General features: G+C 37.2%; 1 protein-coding gene across 3 annotated transcripts in view; it reads left to right on the top strand.

Annotated features, from left to right (window-relative positions):
• LOC123536890 (serine/arginine repetitive matrix protein 1-like) overlaps nt 1-16060 on the top strand; it is a 58203-nt gene that overhangs the window by 15446 nt on the left and 26697 nt on the right. Inside the window, exon 1 of one of the 3 annotated variants that reach the window (XM_053528105.1) lies at nt 2287-2385. The exons of the other annotated variants lie outside the window; for them this stretch is intronic. The gene's annotated coding sequence lies outside the window, so the exon portion shown is untranslated. Of the gene's footprint in view, nt 1-2286; nt 2386-16060 lie in introns of those variants that run through there. 3 annotated transcript variants of the gene reach the window in all.

The following is a 16060-nucleotide window of genomic DNA, read 5'->3' as shown; positions in this document are numbered from 1 at the left end:
TCAAAAACTGCAGCATTGTAACGTCCTTTAAAGCATTCCCCTAATGAATGTTACTCTATAAAATGATAAAATATGTCTGTTCAATAACAAGAAACTATAAAACATAAAATCTATTTTTGTCTATAAATTTCTTAGGGTACATTAAATGAAATCTTTTGATAAAGTAACCTTACAAAATGTTCAAGTCATAACTGTTGTACTATTGATATACAGGCAATGTTCTCGCTCATTTTTATCCTTTAACTAAATTAGATGAAAACTTTGATTAAACATAAAACTTTGTGAAGAAGTCAATCAAACTGACAGTTGTAATGTATCAACATTCAGTTGTTTTTGTAATTAATGATTGATTGCTTTGTTCGTGGATATCCGTGTTTAACCTTGCTGTGGACATTGTTTGGATACAGCAACAAGTTGCAAGTTCCAGCCGGACCAGTCGGGTGTATATAATTGAGCCGTGCCATGGGAAAACCAACATAGTGGCTGTGCGACCAGCATAGATCCAGACCAGCCTGCGCATCTGCACAGTCTGGTCAGGATCCATGCTGTTCGCTAATGGTTTCTCTAATTGCAGTAGGCTTTAAAAGCGAACAGCATGGATCCTGACCAGACTGCGCAGATGCGCAGGCTGGTCTGGATCCATGCTGGTCGCAAAGCCACTATGTTGGTTTTCCCACGGCACGGCTCAATTATATACACCCGACTGGATCCATGCTGGTCACAAACCCACTATATTGGTTTTCTCATGGCGCGGCTCAATTATATTGTAGAACGTAAGACAGAATGTGCATCTTTAGGATTAGGAAAAGATATTGAATTTGATACTGCGCTTCTTTTTGGGAAAGGTGAAAATCAAACAATTGGACATAGGTTCAAATGCTGATGGAAATTCAAGTTATATATCTGCAACAATGATACTATCACTAAAATTTGTCTTACTGGACTTCACCTTGTAGGTTGTTTTACCATGCTGAGTATTACTTTTTTAAGCCAGATTTTTGTATACAATTTGCTTCTGGCCAAACTTTGTTCTAATATAATGTTTGTATTTTTACAAACTGTTAAGCAGGAGTGCAGTTTGGTTTTTTTGCAAAACTGTTCTGTTGTGCATTTTGTTCTTTGAAAATTTGTTGTTCTAAGTTGCTTTTTGTTTTTGAAAAAAATACTGTTTTATTTTGCACGAGAGCATGTTGTTTTGGTAAAACTGTTTTGTTCTTGGCAAAACTGGGATTTGTTTTGTCCAAACTGTTTTGAAGTACAATAGCTGGTGTACTGCAGCTTGTTCTTGCGTTGCAAACCTCTTTTGTTGTTCTGGTAAACATTGTTTCTTTCTTTTTTTTGTGGTGGGGGGAGGGGGGTGGAGACTTATTTGAAAAATAACTGTTTATGAGATCTAAGGTACAAATGTATTTCACTTTAAGTAATAGAAAGAGCATTGAAACTCGAGGGTAAACGATTTGTAGGAGGGGGCATAGCCCCCGAGTATAAATCATTTACCTGAGAGTTTTAATGTTCTTTCTGTTTTGTATCATAGCCATCCATATATGACAATTGTAGGCTTCCACATTGCCATATACAGCAGTTCAGTGAGTACTTAAAATCCTTGCTCTACAAATGTGTAAAGCCCAGGTAAAATAAACCAATGCTAGAGCAGAAAATCAAAGAAATACACTGCGCTGTCTACTGTTCCAGACATGCTGGCATACTTTCCTATCCAACAGTGCGGTAACTAGCGTGCGGGTATTAAATACCTGCACACTTTTAGTTACCGCATCCTACGCTCAGTGTATACGAATTACCTGCACCAAATTTGTTAAGAAAAAACACCGAGCTATGATACAAACTCTACTTAGACACTGCTTTGTCAAGTTTCCTGGGATAATGCTTGGTAACCTTGTTATGCTGGTATCTAGGTAATTCTGTTTTGTAATAGAATGATACAATAGTTACAGTATTATAGTAGTAAAAAATGTATGATTTATGTTTCACAAGTTAGTCGACACCATTGTTTTTGCACAAAAGTCTGTACCTTTGTTGTTTTGTTGTGTATAGTAAATGACAAAATCGTAAATGACAGGGTCTTTTTTAAAAAAAAATCAGTTTAAGTTGTAGGAGACAATAGGACAGTCATACTATTGCAAATCAGGTCATACTATTTAGGTAGACAGTTCTCTTATGTTTCACACAATACTAAATGTGTCACAACTATTGTTTTAAGTATAGGATATCATATGCAGTTGTGATCTACCAAACTGCTATTATCAGTGTACTTGGAGGTGGAGTGTTGGCCAAACAGGCTGAAATATATATTATAGCATATAATCTTGTTAAGAGCATTTTTTACCTATATTGATTTTAAATAATTGGATATGTGCTGTTTTGCAGGTACACTGTTTGCTATTGTCCCTCTTTTATTAAAGTTTAACTTTTCCACTTCAGATTTTTTCAAGTTTTTGAACAGTTTCGTGTATTAATTTGCCTTATTCATTTAGATGTGGAATCCATGCTTAACTGATGAAGCGTAAACTATTTTCTAATTTATTTAACTGTTATTATTCAAATGAAATTGTATGTTATCGGAAATTAGTTCCCTTTGAAACATTTGGAAAAAAATCACATAGTTTAAAAGTTAAATATGTAATTTTGAACACAAAAACAAGTAGATTGAAAATGAGTAAATCAGTTTTTGAATAAGTTTGTATTTGGTTAAATGTTCATTTTGTAAAAAAAAATGCCTGAAATACTTGAAAAAGGGCAGATAGAATTTCTGCTTACATTTAATAAGCAAAATAATGATAGAAACAATAAATGAAAATACAGAGATAGTCAAAAGCTTTTTAGTAGCTACAATGTATATTGCTATGTATTTTAGAGAACTATAATACCGCTTGCAAGTGAAGAATGTCTTTCACCTCTCCCAACACACCAGGCGGAATGGTCTAGATTTGACTTAACATTTTGGTAAAATTTCATTCAAGATTGTTAAAAAACAAATAACATACAGACAGACATTGAGATCGCTGTTATCTTATGACTCCCTCAGGAGATGTGACAGAGGACCCTCGGGAGATGTGACTACCTAAGAGATGTTGATTAGACTTTTAAATTGACAGTTTATGATAATGGCCAAAAAATAAATTACAATTTTAAATTCTTTCGTTTTTACTTTTAAGTAGAACTTAACTGATTTTTATTTGAATGTTATTTCAATATCTTCTATTGTTTGAGATAGTTGTCAAAATGATGGACCTGTACCAAGTGGCTGAAAAAATTTGGATTTCTTGTCAGCATTAAAAGTTTTAATTGAAAGTACAGTTGTCAAAACAACTTTTATGGAAAATAGAAATGGAGAAAAAGAGACATTTTGAATAATGTATTTTAAAAATCTGACACAAAACAGTTGTTAATTTATATTTTTTTTTACCTATGGATGAAAACAAAGCTTTGATTGAAAGAAGCAATAAATGTAATTTATTTTATTCTAAAGCATGATTTGATATGATAATTGTATAAAACAAAAGTTTGATTTTGAGTGTATCTGACAGCTTCCTCACAAGAAACAGATGTTGGGGGACAAGTCATGTCAAATCTTCACACAGGGCTTTCTGCCTCCCCAAGGAATGGACTTCTAGTTTGTAGATGGGGCAAGAGGTCACAGTCTTATAGTTTGTAGATGGTGCAAGGGTCAGAGAGTCTTATAGTTTGTAGATGGGGCAAGAGGTCACAAAGTCTTATAGTCTGTAGATTGGGCAAGAGGTCACAAAGTCTTATAGTTTGTAGATTGGGCAAGAGGTCACAAAGTCTTATAGTTTGTAGATTGGGCAAGAGGTCACAAAGTCTTATAGTTTGTAGATAGGGCAAGAAGTCAGAAAGTCTTATAGTTTGTAGATTGGGCAAGAGGTCACAAAGTCTTATAGTTTGTAGATGGTGCAAGAGGTCAGAAAGTCTTACAGTGTGTAGATGGGGCAAGAGGTCACAAAGTCTTATAGTTTATAGATGGGGCAAGTGGTCACAAAGTCTTATAGTTTGTAGATGGGGCAAGAGGTCACAAAGTCTCACAGTGTGTAGATGGGGCAAGAGGTCAGGGTGTCTTATAGTTTGTAGATGGGGCAAGAGGTCACAAAGTCTTACAGTGTGTAGATGGGGCAAGAGGTCACAAAGTCTTACAGTGTGTAGATGGGGCAAGAGGTCAGAAAGTCTTACAGTGTGTAGATGGGACAAGAGGTCACAAAGTCTTACAGTTTGTAGATGGGGCAAGAGGTCACAAAGTCTTACAGTGTGTCGATGGGGCAAGAGGTCACAAAGTCTTATTATTTGTAGATGGGGCAAGAGGTCACAAAATAATATAGTTTGTAGATGGGGCAAGAGGTCACAAAGTCTTATAGTTTGTAGATGGGGCAAGAGGTCACAAAGTCTTACAGTGTGTAGATAGGGCAAGAGGTCACAAAGTCTTACAGTGTGTAAATGGGGCAAGAGGTCACAAAGTTTTACAGTGTGTAGATGGGGCAAGAGGTCACAAAGTCTTACAGTGTGTAGATGGGGCAAGAGGTCACAAAGTCTTACAGTGTGTAGATGGGGCAAGAGGTCAGCAAGTCTTACAGTAAGTAGATGGGGCAAGAGGTCAGAAAGTCTTACAGTAAGTAGATGGGGCAAGAGGTCACAAAGTCTTACAGTAAGTAGATGGGGCAAGAGGTCACAAAGTCTTACAGTAAGTAGATGGGGCAAGAGGTCACAAAGTCTTACAGTGTGAAAATGGAGCAAGAGGTCACAAAGTCTTACAGTGTGTAGATGGGGCAAGAGGTCACAAAGTCTTACAGTGTGTAGATGGGGCAAGAGGTCACAAAGTCTTATAGTTTGTAGATGGGGCAAGAGGTCACAAAGTCTTACAGTGTGTAGATGGGGCAAGAGGTCACAAAGTCTTACAGTGTGTAGATGGGCAAGAGGTCACAAAGTCTTAACAGTGTTAGGATGGGGCAAGAGGTCACAAAGTCTTACAGTGTAGAGGGTGCAAGAGGTCACAAAGTCTTACAGTTTGTAGATGGGGCAAGAGGTCACAAAGTCTTATGTGTAGATGGGCAAGAGGTCACAAAGTCTTACAGTGTGTCAATGGGGCAAGAGGTCACAAAGTCTTACAGTGTGTCGATGGGGCAAGAGGTCACAAAGTCTTACAGTGTGTCGATGGGGCAAGAGGTCACAAAGTCTTAAATTGTAGATGGGGCAAGAGGTCACAAAGTCTTAAGTTTGTAGATGGGCAAAAGGTCACAAAGTCTTATAGTTGTAGATGGGCAAGAGGTCACAAAGTCTTACAGTGTGTAGATGGGGCAAGAGGTCACAAAGTCTTACAGTGTGTAGATGGGGCAAGAGGTCACAAAGTCTTACAGTTTATGGGCAAGAGGTAAGAGTCTTATAGTTGAGATGAGCAAGAGGTCAGGAAATCTTACAGTAGTAATGGGCAAGAGGTCAGAAGTCTTACAGTTGATGGGACAAGAGGTCAGAAGTTTACAGTAAGTAGGGGACAAGAGGTCAGGAAGTCTTCAAAAGTAGATGGGACAAAAGTCACGAAGTCTTAAGTTTGTAGATGGGGCAAGAGGTCACAAAGTCTTACAGTTTGTAGATGGGACAAGAGGTCACAAAGTCTTACAGTGTGTAGATGGGGCAAGAGGTCACAAAGTCTTAAGGTTTGTAGATGGGACAAGAGGTCACAAAGTCTTATAGTTTGTAGATGGGGCAAGAGGTCACAAAGTCTTACAGTGTGTAGATGGGGCAAGAGGTCACAAAGTCTTAACAGTGTGTAGATGGGGCAAATGGTCACAAAGTCTTGCAGTTTGTAGATTGGGCAAGAGGTCACAAAGTCTTATAGTTTGTAGATTGGGCAAGAGGTCACAAAGTCTTATAGTTTGTAGATGGGGCAAGAGGTCACAACGTCTTATAGTTTGTAGATGGGGCAAGGTGTCACAAAGTCTTACAGTGTGTAGATGGGGCAAGAGGTCACAAAGTCTTACAGTGTGTCGATGGGGCAAGAGGTCACAACGTCTTATAGTTTGTAGATGGGGCAAGAGGTCACAAAGTCTTATAGTTTGTAGATGGGGCAAGAGGTCACAAAGTCTTACAGTGTGTAGATGGGGCAAGAGGTCACAAAGTCTTACATTGTGTAGATTGGGCAAGAGGTCACAAAGTCTTACAGTTTGTAGATGGAGCAAGAGGTCACAAAGTCTTATAGTTTGTAGATGGGGCAAGAGGTCACAAAGTCTTACAGTGTGTAGATGGGGCAAGAGGTCACAAAGTCTTACAGTGTGTCGATGGGGCAAGAGGTCACAAAGTCTGATAGTTTGTAGATGGGGCAAGAGGTCACAAAGTCTTATAGTTTGTAGATGGGGCAAGAGGTCACAAAGTCTTACAGTGTGTAGATGGGGCAAGAGGTCACAAAGTCTTACAGTTTGTAGATGGGGCAAGAGGTCACAAAGTCTTACAGTGTGTAGATGGGGCAAGAGGTCACAAAGTCTGATAGTTTGTAGATGGGGCAAGATGTCACAAAGTCTTATAGTGTGTAGATGGCGCAAGAGGTCACAAAGTCTTAGACATTGTAGATGGGGCAAGAGGTCAGGATGTCTTAATTAGTTTGTAGTTGGGACAAGAGTTCACATTAAATCTATTTGTTTTTGAATGGGACAAGAGGTCACAAAGTCGTTTTAGTTTGTAGATGGGGCAAGATGTCCAGGGTGTCTTATAGTCTGTAGATGGGACAAGAGGTCAGGAAGTCTTATAGTAAGTAAATGGGACAAGAAGTCAGGAAGTCTTACAGTAAGTATATGGGCAAGAGGTATAGGGAGTCTTATAGTTTGTAGATGAGACAAGAGGTCAGGAAATCTTACAGTAAGTAAATGGGACAAGAGGTCAGGAAGTCTTACAGTAAATAGATGGGACAAGAGGTCAGGAAGTCTTACAGTAAGTAGAAGGGACAAGAGGTCAGGAAGTCTTCCAATAAGTAGATGGGACAAGAAGTCACGAAGTCTTACAGTATGTAGATGGGACAAGAGGTCAGGAAGTCTTACAGTAAGTAGATGGGACAAGAAGTCAGGAAGTCTTACAGTAAGTAGATGGGACAAGAGGTCAGGAAGTCTTACAGTAAGTAGATGGGACAAGAGGTCAGGAAGTCTTACAGTGTGTAAATGGGGCAAGAGGTCAGGGAGTCTTACAGTAGGTAGATGGGACAAGAGGTCAGGAAGTCTTACAGTAAGTAGATGGGACAAGAGGTCAGGGAGTCTTACAGTAAGTAGATGGGACAAGAGGTCAGGAAGTCTTACAGTAAGTAGATGGGGCAAGAGGTCAGGGAGTCTTGCAGTAAGTAGATGGGACAAGAGGTCTGGAAGTCTTACAGTAAGTAGATGGGACAAGAGGTCAGGAAGTCTTACAGTAAGTAGATGGGACAAGAGGTTAGAAAGTCTTACAGTAAATAGATGGGGCAAGAGGTCAGGGAGTCTTATAGTTAGTCTGTAGATAGGAAAAGAAGTCAGGGTCTCCTAAGAAATGTTTATTTTCTTGTTTACATAATCATTTCACTGACAAAGATAGCGTCTCACCTCATTCAATGCCCATGCAGTGATATATATTGCATAAATATAATGTGATTTAATAAACCTTCTTGCCATTTCTGTACTATATGGTTTTGTTGATGGAAAATAGATGACTCCAATTCGGTTATGAATTGAAATCTGAATCTGAGCCCAGTGGGGTTTTGAAGAACTGTATTTTGTAAAGAAATTGATTTGATAAAATCTTGAGTCTATTCAGTGATGTAGCTCAAGGTTTATTTTGGGTTGAGAGAAAGGTCTCCGCATGAACTTCACGGGTAATAGACTGTCATGGGTATATGATTAGTGAATTATGAATTGAATATTTAAAGTTTGAAAAAACAAACTTTCTGTTGATGTGAGTTACTATAAGACATATATATTTTTATGCCCCCGAAGGGAGGCATATAGTTTTTGAACCGTCTGTCGGTCTGTCAGTCTGTCCGCAATTTTTGTGTCCGGTCCATATCTTTGTCATCAATGGATGGATTTTCAAATAACTTGGCATGAATGTGTACCACAGTAAGACGACGTGTCGCGCGCAAGACCCAGGCCTGTAGCTCAAAGGCCAAGGTCACACTTAGACATTAAAGGATAGTGCATTGATGGGCGTGTCCGGTCCATATCTTTGTCATCGATGGATGGATTTTCAAATAACTTGGCATGAATGTGTACCACAGTAAGACGACTTGTCGCGTGCAAGACCCAAGTCCGTAGCTCAAAGGTCAAGGTCACACTTAGACGTTAAAGGATAGTGCATTGATGGGTGTGTCCGGTCGATATCTTTGTCATCGATGGATGGATTTTCAAATAACTTGGCAAGAATGTGTACCACAGTAAGAGGACGTGTCGTGCGCAAGACCCAGGTCCGTAGCTCAAAGGTCAAGGTCACACTTAGACGTTAAAGGTCATATTTCATGATAGTGCATTGATGGGCGTGTCCGGTCCATATCTTTGTCATTCTTGCATGGATTTAAAAATTATTGGGCATGAATGTGTACCACAGTAAGACGACATGTCGGGCGCAAGACCCAGGTCTGTAGGTCAAAGGTCCTAAACTCTAACATCGGCCATAACTATTCATTCAAAGTGCCATCGGGGGCATGTGTCATCCTATGGAGACAGCTCTTGTTTTTTAATATCTCAGCGTTCATCATGGTAAATGTCCCAGTTACTAAGCTTTTACCGAACTTGTCAGAAAAGTTTATAGAAGCATGGTTATTACATGCTTATTTTCAGTGAATTATTGAAGTAATAAACAGTGGAAATTATCCCCTGTGAAACGTGAACCATGGTCAAGCATGGTCGCCATATCCAGTCATTGTCAAATGGCAGAATGGTCATGGTCAAGCATGGTTTAGTTATTCCATCTCCATCTAAATAATAATGAAAACTGTATGATTAACTTTTTCGAGGAGGAAAGAATGTCTGTAAATCTGTCAAAATAAGGCCTGTTGTGCAATTTTTGTTACTGGCATTGCATTGAAACAAGCAAAATCTAATATTTTCTAGCTCTACTGCACTAGTTTGATACTGAAATAGAGCGATATCTCTCTCGGTGCAGTGACCTTGGGATTTCAATTACCAGTTAATATTTTAATTTGATTAGATTCTAAAGTCATTAAACAGTCAGAAATAGCAATAAAATTTTGATATGTTTTTCTGTCCTGTACTAGTTTGACTCACAGATACATATTCAATTAGCTTTAATTGATATGAAAATACAGTTTCAGTGCATATACTGTGTATTCATTTGATTTCATAGGCATGATATTTAGTCAGTAGTTCTTTGCTAAAACAGCTGTATTGTGAGGAGGTCAGTTCATGAATTTTATTATTAATTAACTTTTGAAAATTAAATATTATCCCTAAATATCATGCTGGACACGATTGATTCTGCCTTTGCGACCAGTGTAGATCATGATCAGCCTGCAGTCCAATCATGATCTGCACTGTTCGCCATTCAGTCAGTATCTTTTTGGTATGCACCCCTTTTAACAGTTAATGGTACTGTCCTAAATTCAAAGATGGACAAGTTCATTATAGAAATTTAGCAGGGTAAGGGTTAAATTTGATTTATAATTGCAACCACAAAAATTAGTCCCCTACAAATGTTGAAGTTTTACTGGTATGTAAAAAAAAGTTTAAATTATTGACAGCTGATAATACCAATTGGCCATATTTATATAATTTTGTTCCAATTATTATAGACCCAAAACTATGAAATAGTCAAACAAATTGATCAAGAAGTAGAAACTACGTGTAGATTACTTGTAAAAAGTCTGAGGTTGCAGGAAAAAAGAACCAAGCAGACATTTTGATATTGTATATTGAATATTGAATGACTTGTTTTCATATCCAAATATTTACAAAGATCTTAATTCACACACAAGTGTCTTGTTTGGGGCTTTAAACCTTCCATTTGGAGTTTTGAAAGATTATTTTCAACTTTCAATATTATTTGTACATATCCTTATAAAATTTGAATGACCAACCCCGTTTTGGCATTATATCAAATTGGGTACAAAAACCTGGTTGTCTTTGATCAAATATGCTTTGACAGAAAAGGTTCACATGCTTCTGAATTTAATTTAAGAGCATATAACATCTTATGATCTGTTTTTATGACAGAGTATAGTCGGAACATTTCATTGCCAAAAAAAAAAGTGTGAAAGTTTTCCCACTAAGCTGAATCGTTTAAAAAGTTTATAATTGTGCAAGGTCTGAACAAACTAACTAAACTGTTAGATATTGATTTGTGCTTTATTAAGTTATAAGTATAAGTCTTAGTTATTCTTTGATTATATTTGAGAATGCATTTACCCATATAAGTCAGATGGTTTTTAGCTCATCTGATTTTTTGAAAAAAAATGATGAGTTATTGTCATCACTTGAGCGGTTGTCGGCGTCGGCGTCTGCGTCGGCGTTGCCTGGTTAAGTTTTATGTTTAGGTCAGCTTTTCTCCTAAACTATCAAAACTATTGCTTTGAAACTTGGAATACTTGTTCACCATCATAAGCTGACCCTGTATAGCAAGAAACATAACTCCATCTTGCTTTTTGCAAGATTTATGGCCCCTTTTGTACTTAGAAAATATCAGATTTCTTGGTTAAGTTTTATGTTTAGGTCAACTTTTCTCCTAAACTATCAAAGCTATTGCTTTGAAACTTGGAATACTTGTTCACCATCATAAGCTGACCCTGTATAGCAAGAAACATAACTCCATCTTGCTTTTTGCAAGATTTATGGCCCCTTTTGTACTTAGAAAATATCAGATTTCTTGGTTAAGTTTTATGTTTAGGTCAACTTTTCTCCTAAACTATCAAAGCTATTGCTTTGAAACTTGGAATACTTGTTCACCATCATAAGCAGACCCTGTACATCAAGAAACATAACTCCATCTTGCTTTTTGCAAGACTTATGGCCCCTTTTGTACTTAGAAAATATCAGATTTCTTGGTTAAGTTTTATGTTTAGGTCAACTTTTCTCCTAAACTATCAAAGCTATTGCTTTGAAACTTGGAATACTTGTTTACCATCATAAGCAGACCCTGTACATCAAGAAACATAACTCCATCTTGCTTTTTGCAAGATTTATTGCCCCTTTTGGACTTAGAAAATCAGTTTTCTTGGTTAAGTTTTATGTTTAGGTCAGCTTTTATCCTAAACTATCAAAGCTATTGCTTTAAAACTTGCAACACTTGTTCAACATCATAAGTTTTTCTCTTAAACTATCAAAGCTATTGCTTTGAAACTTGCAACACTTGTTGACCATCATAAGCTGACCCTGTACAGCAAGCAACATAACTCCATCCTGCTTTTTGCAATAATTATTGCCCCTTTTGGACTTAGAAAATCATTTTCTTGGTTGAGTATTATGTTTAAGTCAACTTTTCTCATAAACTATCAAAGCTATTGCTTTAAAACTTGCAACAGTTTTTCACCATCATAAGTGGACACTGAACATCAAGAAACATAACTCTATCCTGCTTTTTGCAAGAATGATGGCCCTTTTTAGACTTAGAAAATCATGGGTAGGACAATATTTCTATTACACAAAAAAAATCAGATGAGTGTCAGCACCCGCAAGGCGGTGCTCTTGTTATTTCAGTTAAAATTGTTTGAAATCCCACTAGTTTAGATCATCAGTAGGGAAAGCGCAGCTGTAAGAGTTATCATTGGGTCGTGAGTTTGATATTCGAACAAGGAGTACGTTCCCCATGACGATTTGACATTGTGTCCAAAACCATTTGTTCTTTACCCCAGATTCATAGAGAGAAGTTGGCATTTACTTAGAGAGAACACTGGGTAGTAACTGTTAACTGTTTGCCATAAGTTATAAAATTAATGCTAAAAAAAGGGCGCTATTTAAAGCGAACAGACAAACAAAAGGTGTGCTTTTTAAAGTTTCTACACATATTGTACTTTAAATATTTGATGATTTTTAATTGGGACTGTGTTAAACTTTGTCAGCCGATAGTATTAATTATGAATAAATATTTTTAGGTATTAATTTTAATCCTGTTTGATTGTGTTAAACTTTCTGAATTGATATTTATACATTTATATTTTTGTAGATATTATTTGGCCAGTTAGTTAATTATGTCTCCCCTAGGAGACATATTGTTTTTGCCCTGTCCGTTCGTCCGTCCGTCCGTCCGTCCGTACGTCACACTTCATTTCCGAGCAATAACTGGAGAACCATTTGACCTAGAACCTTCAAACTTCATAGGGTAATAGGGCTGCTGGAGTAGACGACACCTATTGTTTTTGGGGTCACTCCATCAAAGGTCAAGGTCACAGGGGCCTGAACATTGAAAACCATTTCTGGTCAGTAACTTGAGAACCACTTGACCCAGAATGTTGAAACTTCATAGGATGATTGGTCATGCAGAGTAGATGACCCCTAACGATTTTGGGGTCACTCTGTGAAAGGTCAAGGTCACAGGGGCCTGAACATTGAAAACCATTTCCAGTCAGTAACTTGAGAACTACTTGACCCAGAATGATGAAACTTCATAGGATGATTGGTCATGCAGAGTAGATGACCCCTAACGATTTTAGGGTCACTCTGTGAAAGGTCAAGGCCACAGGGCCTGAACATGGAAAACCATTTCCAATCAATAACTTGAGAACCTCTCGACCCAGAATGTTGAAACTTCATAAGATGATTGTTCATGCAGAGTAAATGACCCCTATTGTTTTTGGGGTCAGTCTATTAAAGGTCATGGTCACAGTGGCCTGTTCATGTAAAATCATTTTTTGGAAATAACTTGAGAACCACTTGACCTACAATGTTGAAACTTAATAGGATGATTGGACATGCAGAGTAGATGACCCCTATTTATTTTGAGGTCATCTGATCAAAGGTCAAGGTCACAGGAGCCTGAACAGTGACTTGAAAACCACTAGGCCAAGAGTGTTGAAATTTAGCGGGATGACTGGACATGCCAAGTAGATGATCCCTATTGCAGCCAACCATCAGTGTCTCTTTGACTTTCGTTCCTGACCCCTATTGACTTCTTGCCTATAGGACTTTGCATTGGGGGAGACATGCGCTTTTTTATAAAAGCATTTTCTAGTTTAAGCTTTGTATCAGTGTTACAAAGGCAAAAGAATTGTTTTCTGCAATTGTTTGATCAAGGATTTTTTCATAATTTTATAGGTTTTTAACATGATTTCATGACTCATGATGATGACAGTCAGTGCTAAAAGTCCGATGTATTTTCTATACTAAATTTTTTTGGTCTTAGTTAAAAGTCAGAATGTGAAGAGAAAAGTTAGGAAGAATTATGTCTGGTGCCATGTAATAGAACACTTGAGCCGCGCCATGGGAAAACCAACATAATGGCTTTGCGACCAGCATGGATCCACTGCCAGCCTGCGCATCCGCGCAGTCTGGTCAGGATTTATGCTGTTCGCTAACAGTTTCTCTAATTGCAATATGTATTGATAGCGAACAGCATGGGTCCTGACCAGACTGCGTGGATGCGCAGGCTGGTCTGGATCCATGCTGGACGCAAAGCCACTATGTCGGTTTTCTCATGGCACGGCTCACTTATTGAATGGCTTGCCGGTCAATAGTCAAAACTATTGGCCATTGGTCCAGTCAGCAAAACATCCATTAAGTGTATATGATATACTCTTATTAAACATTATGAGCACGCTTCCCTCATTGTTAATTGGCAGGAAAGTCTGTAATTTTTATATAGCTTTAGAAGTGCCAATTACTCAAGGAAAATGCTGCATGTTTTAATGATTTGACATAACTTCCAAAAATTATCATGGGACGTGGCGTGTCAGTTAACGGTTTTTGTGCCTGCTTCCGGCTATTTGCAAGATTTTAAAGATTCTGTCCTGTACTATTCTGTTTCTATATTTATAATAAAGTATATCGCAATGCTTTGTATGTATACATGTGTATTGATAATACTTGAGATTTTTAATCTTCCATGTCAGACATACAGTTGAAACATATTATGCAGAGTTCAGTTTTGGTTCCCAGTCTGCAGGTCGTATGTTAGAATCCAGTAGGGAAGAAGGCATCGTGCATATAGTTAACCTAACTTGTAAAATATTCATACATTCAATGTTTGATAAATATGTTTAAACTTTATTTAATCACCCAATTTAGCATTTGTATTTGATGCATTAATACACTCAGATAATTCGTGACCTTCAAGATGAAGTTTTTCGACCTCTTTTAAGATGAAATTTAATGAATGGATGAAAAACATGCCAATGAATGTAAAACTGTATCAAGATTTAGATACTGTTACAACCTAATTAACGTCTGAGCTACAAACCCCCCTGGCGACTAAGCTAGACAACTCAGATGCTGAAGTTTTTGCTGATTGTACAGATTTTGTATCCCAGCTGTGATGGATTTGCCCAAGCTTGCCGCAGGTCAGAACTTTTATATCAAACTGGCAAAAAAATATGATTTACAAAAGAAAAAGGAAGGCAGTGGCAGGAAATTTAATTATTTTATTTGATATAAATAATACAAATTATACATGTACATCAGATAAAAGACAGGATTCCATGAACCTCCCTGTTAATTTGGACTCCTTTCTTAGAGTAATAAAAGTTTTAAGTTAAAATCATAATTCTAGAATTTATAGTGAAGGAAAATCAGAAAAAACTAACACCAGCATAGTATATGTCTGTAAAAATGTCTGTATATTGTGTAGGTTCAATAAAGAGCATGTTCTGTTCTGTTCTGTAGGTGCATGTGATTCAGCATTATTGAAGAGACAAATTGCTAAGTTTGTTCGTTGTACAAAGGTTTCATGTTCATATTCATAAGAAGTAATTTAGCTGATTTTTATACTTTTTGCATGGATTATAAGAGGATTAGCCCAATTATTTGCTTATGTTATGGTGAATTAGATTATATTTGCATTCAAGCCAGATTAGTCATTTTTTTTATGGTCATTTCGTGAAGAATAAGTGTGGTCAAAAAATAGCAAAGCCATTCAAAGACTGTATGATACAATTTCATGAACAAATTGTCTTCATTTCTTGTAAGATTTAACCTTTAGCCTGCTGGCGGCGAGTAATTCTGCCTTTGCGACCAGTGCAGACCAAGATCAGCCTGCACATCCATGCAGGCTAATCATGGTCGACACTGTTCGCTGTTCAGTCAGTAAATTTTCAGTGAACACCCCTTTGAATAATAAATGGTATTGCCCAAATTGAATGATGGACCAGTTCATTTTAGAAATTTAGCAGGGTAAAGATTAATGATTTTTACTAATAAATCGCTTTAAAAAGTAAGGATTATGCAAATGAAGTTTTGCTAGAAAAAAGCTCTTGCTGGGGGCGAAAGATTCATTTAGTACAGTGTTTTATACTCCAAAAGGTGATAGTTTATAAAGTTTCAGTCAACTTAATCGGTAGGTCAACAAATCTGTTAGAATGTTTATGCTCTATTTGTGTACTCCCCTCCCTGACATAGGGGACATTACAATTGGTCTATGAATGTCCCAGGTAAATTAATTACGTTGATTGTATCCTGGAGAAAATCTGATGAATTATTGATCAGATAAGCCGAATAAAAATAATTGCAGGAGATAAAACCACATTTAACTAGATGATAATTAAATCTTTTAAAACTTATGATTGACATAGCATTTTTCTATGCCGTAAAACATGTAAATGTTGAATCAGTGAACTCTGTTAAAAGTGTCCAGGTAGACATTTTCATTTCAAGCTATTACATCCAGAGTAGTATGAGGCATGCTTGCATGGGATAGTGAGAGATTATAGAGACTACATATAAACATGCTTGAGATTAATGTACAGTTCATATAATAAACAAACGTGTTTGTAAACATGGACGGATCAAAACGGAAGGGGAAGAAGCATTTATAGAAATATTTCGATGGCAAAATACAATACATATTGTAGCCCTGACCAACCAATAAACCGGGCCAGTCTATTTTATAAGTACAACAACACAGTTGACCCATTTAAACAAGTTGTAAA

Source organism: Mercenaria mercenaria, chromosome 17, assembly GCF_021730395.1.
Source record: "Mercenaria mercenaria strain notata chromosome 17, MADL_Memer_1, whole genome shotgun sequence".
Lineage (NCBI taxonomy): Eukaryota > Metazoa > Mollusca > Bivalvia > Venerida > Veneridae > Mercenaria > Mercenaria mercenaria.
The sequence above is the reverse complement of the archived record's forward strand: the minus strand, read 5'-3'. Positions and strand labels throughout refer to the sequence as shown.